Source organism: Bos indicus x Bos taurus, chromosome 10 (genome assembly GCF_003369695.1).
Source record: "Bos indicus x Bos taurus breed Angus x Brahman F1 hybrid chromosome 10, Bos_hybrid_MaternalHap_v2.0, whole genome shotgun sequence".
In the NCBI taxonomy this organism is placed as follows: domain Eukaryota; kingdom Metazoa; phylum Chordata; class Mammalia; order Artiodactyla; family Bovidae; genus Bos; species Bos indicus x Bos taurus.
This window is the reverse complement of record NC_040085.1, coordinates 62,381,240-62,395,604: the sequence shown is the minus strand read 5'-3', so window position 1 is coordinate 62,395,604 and position 14,365 is coordinate 62,381,240. Positions and strand designations below refer to the sequence as shown.

Genomic DNA, 14,365 nt, shown 5'->3' with positions numbered 1-14,365 from the left:
AAAGACAGGAATGCTCATAAAGACTTGTCCACTAACCACCCCAAAAAAGGGATACAAAACAGACTTAGAGACTTCGGCTGTAATGAAATTCAAATCACTTCCAGAAACTTAATTTAAGAGTGATATACCAAGTAATTATAGGTTCCTTATTCTATAAAGTCAGACTCTTCAAATCTTTGCAGAAGAGACCAAGTATAAATAAGCAAATGAGAATTCTGCAGAGGCTCTATTAGCGCCAGCTCAATTCAACAAACGTCATCCTAATGGACCCTGGAGAAACACTAGAGAAATATTTTTAAATGAATTGGTTAGAAAAGAGCATACTAATTAAACCTCATCTCTCACTCTCAAATCATCTTAATGTCTGCAGGATCTTTATTTGTAAGATCAAATTTAGTTGCTTGCATTCTTAAAAGTTCCGAATTCTCTACCTCCATTCCAATTGCTATTTGAACCCTATATTGTCAAGTTAGCGAAAGCTAGCCTTAAAAATTAAACAAAGTATGCCTCTATAAGGTTGCCCATTAAAAAGCCCAAAGGTATAAAAGCAGAGTTTTAGTCCACAAACTATCAACTATCTTAAAAAGTCACCTGGGAAATAGTACTTGTCCTTAAGCAGATTTCCCAAATTAATACCGTAAGCCAGTGACCCCCAACCTTTTTGGCACCAGGGATAGATTTTGTAGAAAACAATTTCTCCACAGACCAGGGGGTAGGTTGGGGGGATGGTTTGGGGGTGACTGTCATAAGAAGAACACAACCCAGACCCCTGGCACGAGCAGCTCGCAGTAGGGCTCACTCTCTTATGAGAATCTAAGAAAGTGAAGTCGCTCAGTTGTGTCTGACTTTCTGTGACCCCATGGACTGTAGCCTACCAGGTTCCTCTGTCCATGGGATTTTCCAGGCGAGAATACTGGAGTGGGGTGCCATTTCCTTCTCCAGGAGATCTTCCTGACCCAGGGATTGAACCCGGGTCTCCCGCATTGTAGGCAGACGCTCTACCGTCCAAGCCATGAGGGAAGAATCTAATGCCATCTCAAATCTGACAGGAGGTGGAGCTCAGGCTGTAATGTGAGCAATGGGGAGCAGCTGTAAATACATATGAAGCTTCACCTGCTCACCTCCTGCTATGCAGTCCCCCGTTTTTTTTTGGGGGGGGGGTGGTGGTGGTGGGGACCCCTGCCTGAAAGCCAATACCAGTGTTTAAAAAGAATGAAGGTGTGCAAGAGCATTTCCATTTCACCTGTATTTTCTAATCTAGATTACAGGTGTCTGTACATTCTGACTTCTGTCTCATGCCCTGTTTATTCTCCAGCTCCCTCTTGGCAGAAGTTCTTTTGAACAGAACCAAAAGAGGAATTGTTGCAAATTTGTGTGGATAAACATGACAACTCTGAGGCTCCCGCCAAGCACCAAAGTCAGAGGTGATGTGGGTGGCGGCTCCACGCTCTCCTGTAAGTCCTGCCTTTGCCACTCGCCCATCTTACCCAGAGAGCACGGTGGGCAGTGTGGCAAAGGGGACACGAGGCCCAAGGCGAACAGCAAAAGTTGGAACAAGGGTTTGCGGTGTTTGTTTTACTATTCTGTAGCTGCAGTATGATAATGGATTTACATTACCAGAAGTTATTCCTGCTGTGTTTTTAACTGTTTCCATCTCCATCATAAAGGAACGTCAGCTACAGAAAATGTCTCCAGAGTACAGAAATCATTTGTTTCAGGTCTTACTCCTCTCCTTTTTTAGAGCCAAGATCAGAATAATGGACATGATTTTCTTAAACATACCTGTGATCGCTACTCTAACAAACATATCCCTGATTAAACAACCATTATAAATCAACTGTGTCTTAATATATTTGTACATCACTTACACCAGGATGAGCGCCCTGTATCAAGAGAAACATATGTGAATTAAAGGCAGGGTCTAAACAATTTAAAGGGACGTTTTCATCACTGTGGCCTGGAACAACTGGTACAAGATCTGGCAAGGTGTCCTGTGCCCCTTACATTTGCCCAGCTCTCCGCTGCACCTTTCTCTCAACTACACACTGCTGAAACTAGTCAAAGAATGTGGCAGATGCTTTTTAAGAGACCTGCTCACTATGACATCCCTTCTAGGAAATCCAGCCCTGAACACCCTAAGGTAAGCCCAGTACTACATCTGAATGAAATGGCCAGGCCAGCACCCTCCCCACTGAGTGGCTGGTGACAGACGTTTGGTCCAAATTGGCCAATGACAGTCTCATGTCAGAAAACACAAAGCCGGGACCCAGAGACAACCCACCAGTCTGTGTGGATGGCCAGAGCTGCAAACTGTAGGCGTCGGAGCTGTGGGGATGTCAGAGTCTGTTCTGTGATGAAGCAGCAGAGAAGTGAGGAGCAAAGCAGATGAACAGGGACAAGAAATGAAAAGAGATGCAAAGAGGATCCTTAAGGGTGTCTCTTGGCCCAAATGTACTCTGACCCCTGTTCATGAAATCCTTTCTGGTTTTAGCTAACTCAGATTGGTTTCTTCTACCTACAACCCCAAAGCCATATCTAATAGAAAGATGAAAACACAAAAACCAGGAATATCAACTTAACATATACAGAAACATTTTAATTTCAATCGGCGGAGCAGAGACGCACAAATATGGCAAGAAATACCTTTTATACCTTCAAATAAATAAGTAAACCCCTCTTAGTCACAGGCCACAGAACCAGGACCAAGAGAAAGTTGTATCGCCAAAGATAGGAGGAGAGAGACTTTGAATGGCATGTCATCAGTTAAGAGGCCAGTGTGATTTGGAAAAGAATGGGTCTTTGATGACCTCACCCTTCTTCAGAGCAAACCAGCCAAGTAAACACAAGCAAGCCTCTCCAACACGGAGCCTCACTCAGCACCTCCTCTCTCTTTCTAATCTTCTCCTCATAGCCGAGAACCTTGAAACAGGACTCCACCCGCACCACCCCAATTCCAACCTTGAGCACACATCATCTGCCTCCAAATCGAAAAGTACATTTGATGATGTCATCTACCCATCATCCAACTTGCCGCCTTATGTCTCTCAATGGCTCTCCTATCAAGGTACACAACATGGTCAATTAAAAACAGCCAGAAGTTCCCATTACTTCTCCCAGGGACCATGAGTCTAACTCCATCTCCCCACACCTGGGCTGGCCTTAGTGGCTTATTTGCCAACAGGATGGGAAGGAAGTGACATGCTGAGACTTGCAAAGCCAGGTCTTGTAAAAGCCTTAAAACTTCTGTCTCTTGGGAGCTCAGAGCTGCCTTGTAAGGAAGCTGGGACCTCCCATGCCAAGGAGGCTACATGGAGGTGGCTCCAGTCAGCAGTCCCAGCTGAGCCCAGCCTTCCGACAGCCTGCTCAATTAGCACACGTGTGACTGAAGCTGCCGTGGCCCCTCCAGACCAGCCCATCCATCAGCTGACTACACCAGCTGACCTAGGTTGATCCCACATGGGACAGAAGAATTGCCTGGTTGAGTACTGCCCAGATTCCTGGCTCACAGAAATGTTGCAGGAAGGGGGACCTCTTCCAGGGTCCGAGAGTGGGCTCCTGTCTAACACTTGGAAATGAACTGTCCAAGGAGACACGCGTGCTGACAAAGTAAGAGATTTTTATGGAGAAGGAGCACCCAGGAGAAGAGCAGCAGGGTAAGGGAAGCTTACCTCTCCAGAACAGGAGAACTGCTCTGCCACCTGGCTTGGTCTCAGGTTTTATGGTGATGGGATTAGTTTCCCGGTTGTCTCTGCCCATTCATTCTGACTCAGAGTCCTTCCTGGTGGTGCATGCATTGCTTAGCCAAGATGGATGCCAGCGAGAAGGATTCCGGGAGGTGGTCAGACACATGGTGTCTCCTTTTGACCTTTCCCGAATTCTTCTGGTTGGTGGTAGCTTATTAGTTCTGTGGTCCTTACCAGGACCTCTTGTCATAAAACAACTCATGCAAATGGTTACTATGGTGCCTGGCCAGGGTGGGCAGTTTCAGTCAGTGTGCTTCGCCTAAGAGAATCATGTGTTAAGTACCATGGTGGATGTGTTCATCCCCTAGGTCTGGCATAGATGATGACGTCTGCGACAAGCCACACCCTTCAGCATGGTCTCCCTCTCCTGGTTTCACAGCCTCCCCTTTGACCTCTGATCTAATGCAAGGCAAGCACTGTCACCAAATCTTCCCCATGCCCTTCTCACCTCCCTGCCTGGTCCCTTCCCCACGCCACCCTTCTACCCCCAGAATGTGAATCCATGTCTAGCACCTGCCTTAGTGCCTGCAACAGGCACTGACACCTGCCAAGCCAGCTACATGACAGACGGTCTGTCTTTTGTGCAGCAGAGCAGAACCCAGACAGACAGATGAGATCCTGCTCATAAAGGCAAAAAGTTACTATCCTATGAAAGAAAGTTAGAATGTTCTCTGGCCTGGCAAGGTTTTCAGCCAGCGACTTTGTAAAAACAAGATTTCCAAGCGCTGCAGGCACATCTGTTTCGGCTGCTGCTGCTGCTGCTGCTAAACAGGGCCTTTCAAGCTTCACATTAAAAAAAAAAAATCTGGAGACTTAAAAAAAATTCCACTTATTGAATAAACGTGTGATGAAAACGTAGCTCATCGTATATGCAGGGCAAATAATTAGTAAAGGTATTTAGAAGCTGCAGAGGACAATGAAGAACACTTGTAAGAAACCTCACAAAGTAATATATGGTTTCTTTTGGTTTAAAATCCAGAGTTCACACATTAATTCTTTTTAATGGCATTTGCTGTGCACTTACTATGTGCCAAGAAACGTTGTGAGGGAGGCTCCTAGAGGGCAGTAAGAGGCTCAAATGACTGAACCACACATAAATCACATGGCTGGAAACGGGCAGTACATAAAATGTGCTCAGTCATGTCCGACTCTGTGACCCCGTGAACTGTAGCCCTCCAAGCTCCTCTGTCCATGGGATTTTCCAGGTAAGAATACTGGAATGGGTTGCCATTTTCTACTCCAGGGGATCTTTCTGACCCAGAGATCGAATCCATATCTCTTGAGTCTCCTGCATTGGCAGGCAGCTTCTTTACCACTGCATCACCTGAGAAGCCGAGAGGCGGCAGGCAGCATGCAAATCTATACCCAGTTTTGTCTGACTCCAAACTGTGCACTGTTTCCAGTAGCCAATACTGACAACTTTTAAATTCAAGGCACCTCCTGGCAAATGACACAAAGATACATTCTTGAGAAGACACCTGCCACCTAAAAAATGCATTTGTCAAAAAGACTCTTCTATAGGAAATAACAGCAAGAGAGGGCATGCCAAGGGCTTCCAGAACACTGCAGAGGCATCACACTGGATCTTAACCAGCCTGAACTCACAGAGCAGCACCTATGTGGACGGGAATGAGAACGTGAGTTACAGGAGAGGAGGCGCTGTCAGCACCAAAGGCCACATTCCAGAGGCAGCCTCGCTTCCTGTTACAGACTGAAGGTGCTGCCCTCCCTCGAAAGCAACATCTCTGTCACCAGCACAGATAAACCACAAGCAACTACTGTAACTGAGACACTGTGGATGAACAGGCCTGGGACACCAGAGGGAACAGATGTGTAAACGAAGCGAGGAGTCTGAGAAACCCCATACCTTGATCCCCACGTCCAGGCGTGCATGTCAATTCACCACAATAGTGAACACACTAACACACTGCTCCAACTGTGCATAAGAAGGTACACATAAGCCAGTAAGTAAGTGCCTGACACTGGCTTTACATCATTCAGTTCAGTTCAGTCCATTGCTCAGTCGTGCCTGACTCTTTGCGACCCCATGAAACGCGGTACGCCAGGTCTCCCTGTCCATCACCAACTCCCGGGGCTTACCCAAACTCATGTCCATTGAGTCGGTGATGCCATCCAACCATGTCATCCTCTGTCATCACCTTCTCCTCCTGCCTTCAATCTTTCCCAGCATCAGGGTCTTTTCAAATGAGTCAGCTTTTCGCATCAGATGGCCAAAGTATTGGAGTTTCAGCTTCAACATCAGTTCTTCCAGTGAACACCCAGCACTGATCTCCTTTAGGATGGACTGGTTGGATCTCTTTGCAGACCAAGGGACTCTCAAGAGTCTCCTCCAACACCACAGTTCAAAAGCATCAATTCTTTGGTGCTCAGCTTTCTTTATAGTCCAAATTCTCACGTCCATATATGACCACTGGGAAAACCACAGTCTTGCCTAAATGGACCTTTCTTGGCAAAGTAATGTCTCTGCTTTTTAATATGCTGTCTAGGTTGGTCATAATTTTCCTTCCAAGAAGTAAGTGTCTTTTAATTTCACAGCTGAAGTTACCATCTGCAGTGATTTTGGAGCCCAGAAAAATAAAAGTCAGCCACTGTTTCCACTGTTTCCCCATCTATTTGCCATGAAGTGATGGGACCAGATGCCATGATCTTCGTTTTCTGAATGTTGAGCTTTAAGCCAATTTTTTCACTCTCCGCTTTCACTTGCATCAAGAAGCTCTTTAGTTCTTCTTCACCTTCTGCCATAAAGGTGGTGTCAACTTCATATCTGAGGTTATTGATATTACTCCCGGCAATCTTGATTTCAGCTTGTGCTTCTTTCAGCCCAGCGTTTCTCATGATGTACTCTGCATATTAGTTAAATAAGCAGGGTAACAATATACAGCCTTGAATGCACTCCTTTCCCAATTTGGAACCAGTGTGTTGTTGCATGTCCAGTTCTAACTGTTGCTTCCTGACCTGTTTACAGGTTTCTCAAGAGGCAGGTCAGGTAGTCTGGTATTCCCATCTCTTTCAGAATTTTCCACAGTTTATTGTGATCCACACAGTCAAAGGCTTTGGCATAGTCAATAAAGCATCATTACAGCCTCATTATTTGCGCTATCATATGTATCTGTTGGCTTCCTAGGTGGCACTAGTGGTAAAGAATCTGCCACCAGTGCGGGAGACATAAGAGACCCAGGTTTGATCCCTGGCTTGGGAAGATCCCCTGGAGGAAGGCATGGCAACCCACTCCAGTATTCTTGCCTGGAGAACCCCATGGACAGAGGAGCCTGGTGGGCTACAGTCCACGGGGTCACAAAGAGTCAGACACGACTACAGAGACTATGCACACACACATTTGGATTGGATGGTCTTTGAGGAGTTCCTGTGTCTTTGTGTACCTCCCCTTCACCTCTACATGGTACCTTAAAACCAAGGAAAGTCTCAATGAAACAGTCACCATGTTGATATGGAAATAATGATAATCGTTTAAGGGATCAAGAGAGGATTTCTAGCTCCAATTCTTTTCCGAGCTCATGCTGTGAACTTACCTAAGATGAGACTGTTTTCTCAGCTACAAAGATAGCAACACAGAGTTACAATTTCAATATTAAAAAGAGATTCCCAAACCTCTTTCAAACATTTCAATTCGATATGGACAAGGCATTTCCTCCAACTCAAATACCAGGATCCTGTCTCAGAAGGGTGAGGCTGTGGCTGTCCAAAGACCCCTCAAGTCTTTATGGCAGCTGAGGTGTAGCTGTTGATACACTCGCACATTGCTTTTTGTCTTGAGGTTTTCCAGCTTCCCTGTACCGCAGTATTTCCCAAGGCGAAACATTAAAACATTCTGTGTTATCAGGAACACAGAACTGCTCCCACACACAGTAGATTTTCAGCCCTTCTTCTGGGATATATACACCCACACACCCTCACTCAGCCTCTCTGCAGCAGAAAGTACAGCAGGAAGGCAATGGAGGCCCCACTCTGGCCCTGCCTGGAGTCCCACATTCACACAAGTCCCTGAACATCTCAGAACCTCACCTTCCCCTCCCATAAAGTAGGAAGGCGGCCTAACATCCTACAGCTTGGATTCGGGAGCCGTTTAGGGGTGGGAGATGAGGGTAAAGCTGTCCAGAGAGGCCCTAACTCCAGCCTCGTCAGCAGCACACCCCTCACTGACCCCTGTTCTCTCTGTTCTCTCCACACTCATTCAACTCCTGGGACTAAAGAAGGCTGCACGCCCCAACCTGCTGCTTCTTTCAACCAGGTCACAGGAAAGAAAAGAGCATGCAAAGCGAATCCAGTCCACAGAACTATTCGCGAAAAGAAAAATATTTATTATCTAATACTTAGCCATGTGCATATTATCTGAAGTCTTTCTCCTCCCTTTTTCATTTTAAACCAGTACTGCCACTAAAAAAACACCAAATAAAGGTTTTGTTTTTGTTTTTATACAGTATTGAATCTTTGATTTTTTAGCATCACTGGAGGGCCAACAATAGTTTTTTTCACTGAATATCGGAAGGTACACAAAGCATGAGGCATAGAGAAGGCTATTTACATTATTTTTAAGATACTGATGACTACATCTTTTATTCTGCCATTGGATTAGTCCTTTATATCAAAGAACATTTTTTTTTTACCCTAGGGGTGAAAATTATTGTTTAAGTACTACCCTGCAGTAATTTTGTATTCCTAGAAGAGAAAATAAGCCACGTGGATCCGTGGTAAAGAAACCACCTGCAATTCAGGAGATGCAGAGGTTTGATCCCTGGGCTGGGAAGATCCCCTAGAGAAGGAAATGGAAACCCACTTCAGTATGCTTGCCTGGGAAATCCCATGGACAGAGGAACCTGCTGGCTTACAGTACACAGGGTTGCCAGAGTTGGACACAATTTAGTGACTAAAGCAACAACAAAAAGAGAAAATATCACACAAAGGGAAAAAACTAAAGTATAACAAGAAATGAATTTAATACAGTAAAAGATTTGTACAATTCAAGACCAGGTAAAGACTTATCACTTTATCTTATTCTTGAATTTGCACCGTCTTTTTTGGGAGAGAGGGCAGTCTGAGTCACATCTCTGCCATTAGTAATCATGTGTTTTTTTTAACCATTTTTAACACTTGAAGTATAGTTGATTTACAATGCTGTGTTAGTTTCAAGTGTACAGCAAAGTGATTCAGTTTATATATAAATATACATATAGATATTCTTTTAAGTGATATCATATCATATACTTATCTGTCTGATTTTCTTCATTTAATATGGAAATCTCTAGAATTATTACCAACTTATACTCCACACTGGTTGCCAATTAATAATCTTGAAAACCAAATTAAATCCCACACATTTATTATCACTCCAATGTTTATTTTAATCTCATCACCTCAATTAAGACAGGTGCATAAACTGTATGTGGTAGACTGAAATACTGGTCCCAGTTCTTCACTCCTCCCTGAAAACATGCCCTTTGACATGACTTTATACTTCCAGTTAACCTCCTGGCCCTGGATTTTGGGTTGGACCAAGTGAGTTGCTTTAGCCAACTGGATGTTAACGTATGATGCAAGCAGGGGTCTGAGTTGAGCTTGGCAGTTAGGATTATCCTCTGTCACCTCTGTCATGGCCATAGGAAGAGTATGTCCCAGCCAGCCTGCCAAGGAGGACAAGTGACACTTGGAGGAGATCCAAATCCCATAAACACAGCACAAATAGAGCCACTCCATCACACCTTAGAGCAGAGCCATCTCAACCAACCCACACTCATGAGAACGAATGACTGTTTCTTTCAAGTCACTGAGTTTGGGTATGATTTGTTACACAGCATTATACAGCAAAAAGTAGATGAATTTCAAAAACAATTAACATAGTTTCTTCAGTATCTAAAAACTTTGGGCTAAAAAAGCAAAAATATAAAATATATACCAAATGAAAGTTTTATATAAAGAATTCTCTTTCACTACGAAGGAAAAAGTCTAAAATTAGAGATAATTGGAAATAATTCCAAATGTATAACTTTCTAAGATTGGTTATATTACATGGGATTTTTAAAAAATGCACACTTAATACAGACACTGAAAATGCATTTGATAGATATCTTCACCTGTTTCAGATTAATGTCTTTAAGAGCTGAGAATAAAACAATATTTTCATCTCATAATTATTTAACAGTAAAAGAGTAAACTAAAAAGCATTTATATTAAAAATCAGGAACAAAACAAGGATGCTTACCATTACCATTTTTATTAAACACCACTCTAAAATAAATCCTAGTCTAACCAAGAACACTGAGTTAGAAATAAGAGGTATTAACTGAAGGAAAAGAAGATATAAAACTAGTATTACTGCTGTAGGAAGACTTCCCTGGTGGCTCAGACGGTAAAGCGTCTGCCTACAATGCAGGAGACCCGGGTTCAATCCCTGGGTAGGGAAGATCTCTTGGGGAAGGGAATGGCAACCCACTCCAGTATTCTTGCCCCCTCAAAAAAAAGGAGCTCAAAGAAATATTTTTGCAGAAGGAAATGGCAACCTACTCCAGTACTCTTGCCTGGAAAATCCCATGGACAGAGGAGCCTGGTAGGCTACAGTCCATAGGGTCGCAAAGAGTTGGACATGACTAAGCGACTTGTCAATGTCAATTACTTGAGAACAAAAACCACACGCCAACGGAGAAGAAACACCCCAGAAACAGACCCTTGACTAGATAAAGTAATGTAAGATGATGTAAGGGCCACTAGCCAATGCAAAAGAAATTGGATTATTCAATCGTGTACAGAAACCAACCATCTACTTTGAAAGAAAAAAATTTCTTAGAGCTGCACACAAAAATTCCAAAGTTGACTATGTATCATATAAGTGCTCAGTCATGTCCAACTCTTTGTGGCCCCATGGACTGTAGCCCACAGGCTCCTCTGCCCATGGAATTCTCCAGGCAAGAATACTGGAGTGGGGCACCATTTCCTACTCCAGGGGATCTTCCTGACCCAGGGATCAAACCAGCATCTCTTGTGTCTCCTGCACTGGTAGGTGGATTCTTTACCACTAGTGTCACCTGGAAAGCCCTACTTAAGTCAATAATAATGTTCTAAACATAAACACAGTTAAAAAAAAAAAACCTACAAACATAAATATTGGTACATTTAAATGTGTAAAAATGTGAAACTTTTGCATATCAGGAACTCTAAAATTATATGTCCAACAAAACTAGAAAAACCACTGGTAATAATATGAAAAAGCTTAATAACATTAATAGGTAAATGCTACTACAAGTAAAAGGAAAAACAGACATCCTCGCAGATATACTACAGAAAAATAAGCAAAGAACATGACTAGAACACTCAGAGAAGAAACAATGGCTAAAGGACATTTCTTTTTAACGTTCAATCTCATCAGTAATCAGAAAATGAAATTAAACCAAGATCGTTATTTGCCAATAAAATTATCAAACTGTTGAAATGACACAGAATTCAAGTATATCACTGGTAAGACTCTGAATTGGCACAACCTCACTGTAAAATAATTAGTAATATGTATCAACAGCCTTAATAAATGTACTTATGTTCTTTGAGCTAGTAACTCTAATTTGAAGGAATCTATCCTCACAATATAGTTTTGAAATGTAAGTAGAGTTTTATGCACAAAAATGTTAACTATGTCATTATTTATAATGGCAAAAGACTGTAAATAACCTAAATTGTTCAATAATAATGGATTAACTTGATAATTATAATTCTATATGATGAAATTATATTTACTGCAAATTCTTAATAGCAATGAAAAAGGATTTTGAAAACCAGAGAATAAAAAATATGCATATGGTATCATCTCTAACATGTTCAAATTATTAATAGGGAAGACTGAAATAAACACACTAAAATATTAAGCAATTATTGTTAGAAACTATATGATTTAGTGCTTATATTTTCAGTATCTTTTAAAAACATCTATGTTGAGTGTATTTTTCAAATGAATTAAATGTTTTAAAAGCATATATTTCACGAAATAAAGGTGGACTTCTAAGAATACAGTATTAATCAATTTAGATCTGAAACAAGACCTAGAAATAAAATCAACCCTGAGGATGGAAAGAAGATTTAAATTTATACTCAAAAGAAGGCCACAATGTGTCTAAGTTGTTAAATGGCCACATTGAAAAGACCATTCATGCATAGATTTTCTCAGGCACACAAGAACTTGGTTTTTCACAGCTGTGAAAGCTGTTACTCTACAAAAACCTCTTTGCACCTATCATTCTTGAATTTTTAAAACTTGTAAAGATTCCCAAGTTTTCCATTTCTACTATAGATATTCTTGACACAGATATATTTATTTATTTTATGTACAATCCTAATCAAACTTCTAACCCCTGTAATTTATCATCAGAGTAGGAAAATGATTTCTCGGGTCTAAAGACAGAGACTGTTGAAATTTTAAGTCTGAAATTCCTGTTACCTATAAGAAGAGATTAATTCCTAAAAGAAGAAAATTCTCTGCACCACTAATCAGGCAATGCCAAACTTCCATGTCTTTCTGGTGGTTTCCCTCCAGATGAAAATGGTATTAGGCTTTCTGTTCACACCTTGACTCGAATGCAGTTAAGATCAGGATCTGCAGGCAACTCACACAATTAGCAGCCTGATCTGCCTTAAACTTGGGAGGCAGACTGGGATTTTTCATACTGTCCAAGCCAGTACGGAGAAAGCAATGGCACCCCACTCCAGTACTCTTGCCTGGAAAATCCCATGGATGGAGGAGCCTGGTGGGCTGCAGTCCATGGGGTCACTAAGAGTTGGGCATGACTGAGTGACTTCACTTTCACTTTTCACTTTCATACATTGGAGAAGGAAATGGCAACCCACTCCAGTGTTCTTGCCTGGAGAATCCCAGGGACGGGGGAGCCTGGTGGGCTGCCGTCTATGGGGTCGCACAGAGTCGGACACGACTGAAGCAACTTAGCAGCAGCAAGCCAGCACATATAGAATCCTCTTCACCAAAAATAGTTATAGCATCACTACTCAAATCAATAAACGAAAAAATTCATTTTGAAGCCAGTCTGTCAAGTGAATTAAAGAAAATTAAGCAGGTTTATCTGCTCACATCCATAATATGCTAATATGTCCCATGAATCACCAAGCGGAAGACGTGGCAGACAGTATTTCCCACTGACTTGGTCTAACAGCCCACTCTCATGGCACGTGCAGAGCCAACAATTTCCTGGACCAAGCAGTCAAGTTTGGGAACTGCAAAGGGAAGAATGCACTTACACCATGCAGCCCACTGTTACTACAAACGCAGGGGGATAATGTCTTGGGGAAAAAAAGCAGAAGTTAGAAACAGCTGTATTGCATATTGCAATTCCATTTCCCATTTATACACATTTTCTGATTAACACCAACTGGAAATGGACTTCACTTTACAATCATCTTTTTACTACTGTAACTACTATAATGAAGAATGAATGTTATAAACTAATATAGTTGTAAATAGAATGTTTCCTTTAATTTACTTCCTTGGTATATTAATGACAAGCCACAGTGAAGGAAGAGCTAGAAATGAGAAACTAAGAGGTCAAAACCATAAACACAGCTCATAAACCTTTCTCGTACTGACCCAAGGGAGGCCTAAACAAGACCTGTGCAAGACAGGAGTGTAAAAGTTCCTGGGACCTGCAGTGATTATAACAAAGTTGCAGCCACCCAGAAACCTCAGCTAATGAGGCAGGCTGGGAGCCCAGTCTCTGGTTGTCCTCTAATGGCAGAGACTGTTCACTGTTCCCCAATAATCATATTCCTTTCTATCTTTTGGTAAAAGAATCATAGTCACTGATACATACATAATGTCTCCTTTGTGCCAGGCACTGTCCTGAATGATTCCTATGTATTAATGAACTTAATGGAATCCTCACGGTAACTCCATGCTTTGAGTTAATTGAAGCACAGTAGGTACTTCACTTTGGAGAAGGAAATGGCAATCCACTCCAGTATTCCTGCTTGATGAATTCCGTGAACAGAGGAGCTTGGGGGGCTACAGTCCATGGGGTCGCAAAGAGTCGGACATGACTGAGTGACTAGATTTCACTTTCAGATGCTTCACTTACCTCCATTTTATAAACAAGAAAATAGGCACAGAGAGGTGAAGCAACTTCCCCCAAGTCTCACAGCCGTTCAGTGGCAGAGCTGGCACTCTAACCAGTCCAACTGGTGGAAACCCTCTGTTTCCCCTGCAGGTAAGTGTGGTCATGTGACTGTCGGGGACACAGGACTAGGACCATAAATGATATAGGCAACTTCTGGCTTCTCTCCTTCAGGCTAAGAGCACTTCTCCTGACTTTCCTCTTCCCTGAGGTCTGGAATACGGATGGGAGACAGGACCCTTGTACTCTGTGAGACCAGCTCCCTGAGAGTAATAACATGAATGGAGATGGGTTTTCGAAGGACCCCGTGGACTGTAGCAATGATGGATTGCTCCATGCTGGGCTTTTTCATGAGAGTGGAAACATCTACTACAATTCAGCTCTACTATTTTGGTGTATTTGGGGAGTAGCTTTATTAAGAGAAACTTAGCCACATTTTTGTTTTAGCTCAGAACATGCTTTGCTTTCTTTAAAAAAAAAAAA

General features: G+C 42.4%; 1 protein-coding gene and 1 non-coding gene across 2 annotated transcripts in view; one reads left to right on the top strand and one right to left on the bottom strand.

The window, feature by feature from the left end:
* The window catches only part of PELI2 (pellino E3 ubiquitin protein ligase family member 2), a 199,534-nt gene that overhangs the window by 145,489 nt on the left and 39,680 nt on the right, over positions 1–14,365 (bottom strand). The window lies entirely within an intron of this gene.
* TRNAC-ACA lies at positions 10,111–10,182 on the top strand. Its single transcript has one exon. It is a non-coding gene; the product is annotated as a tRNA-Cys (tRNA).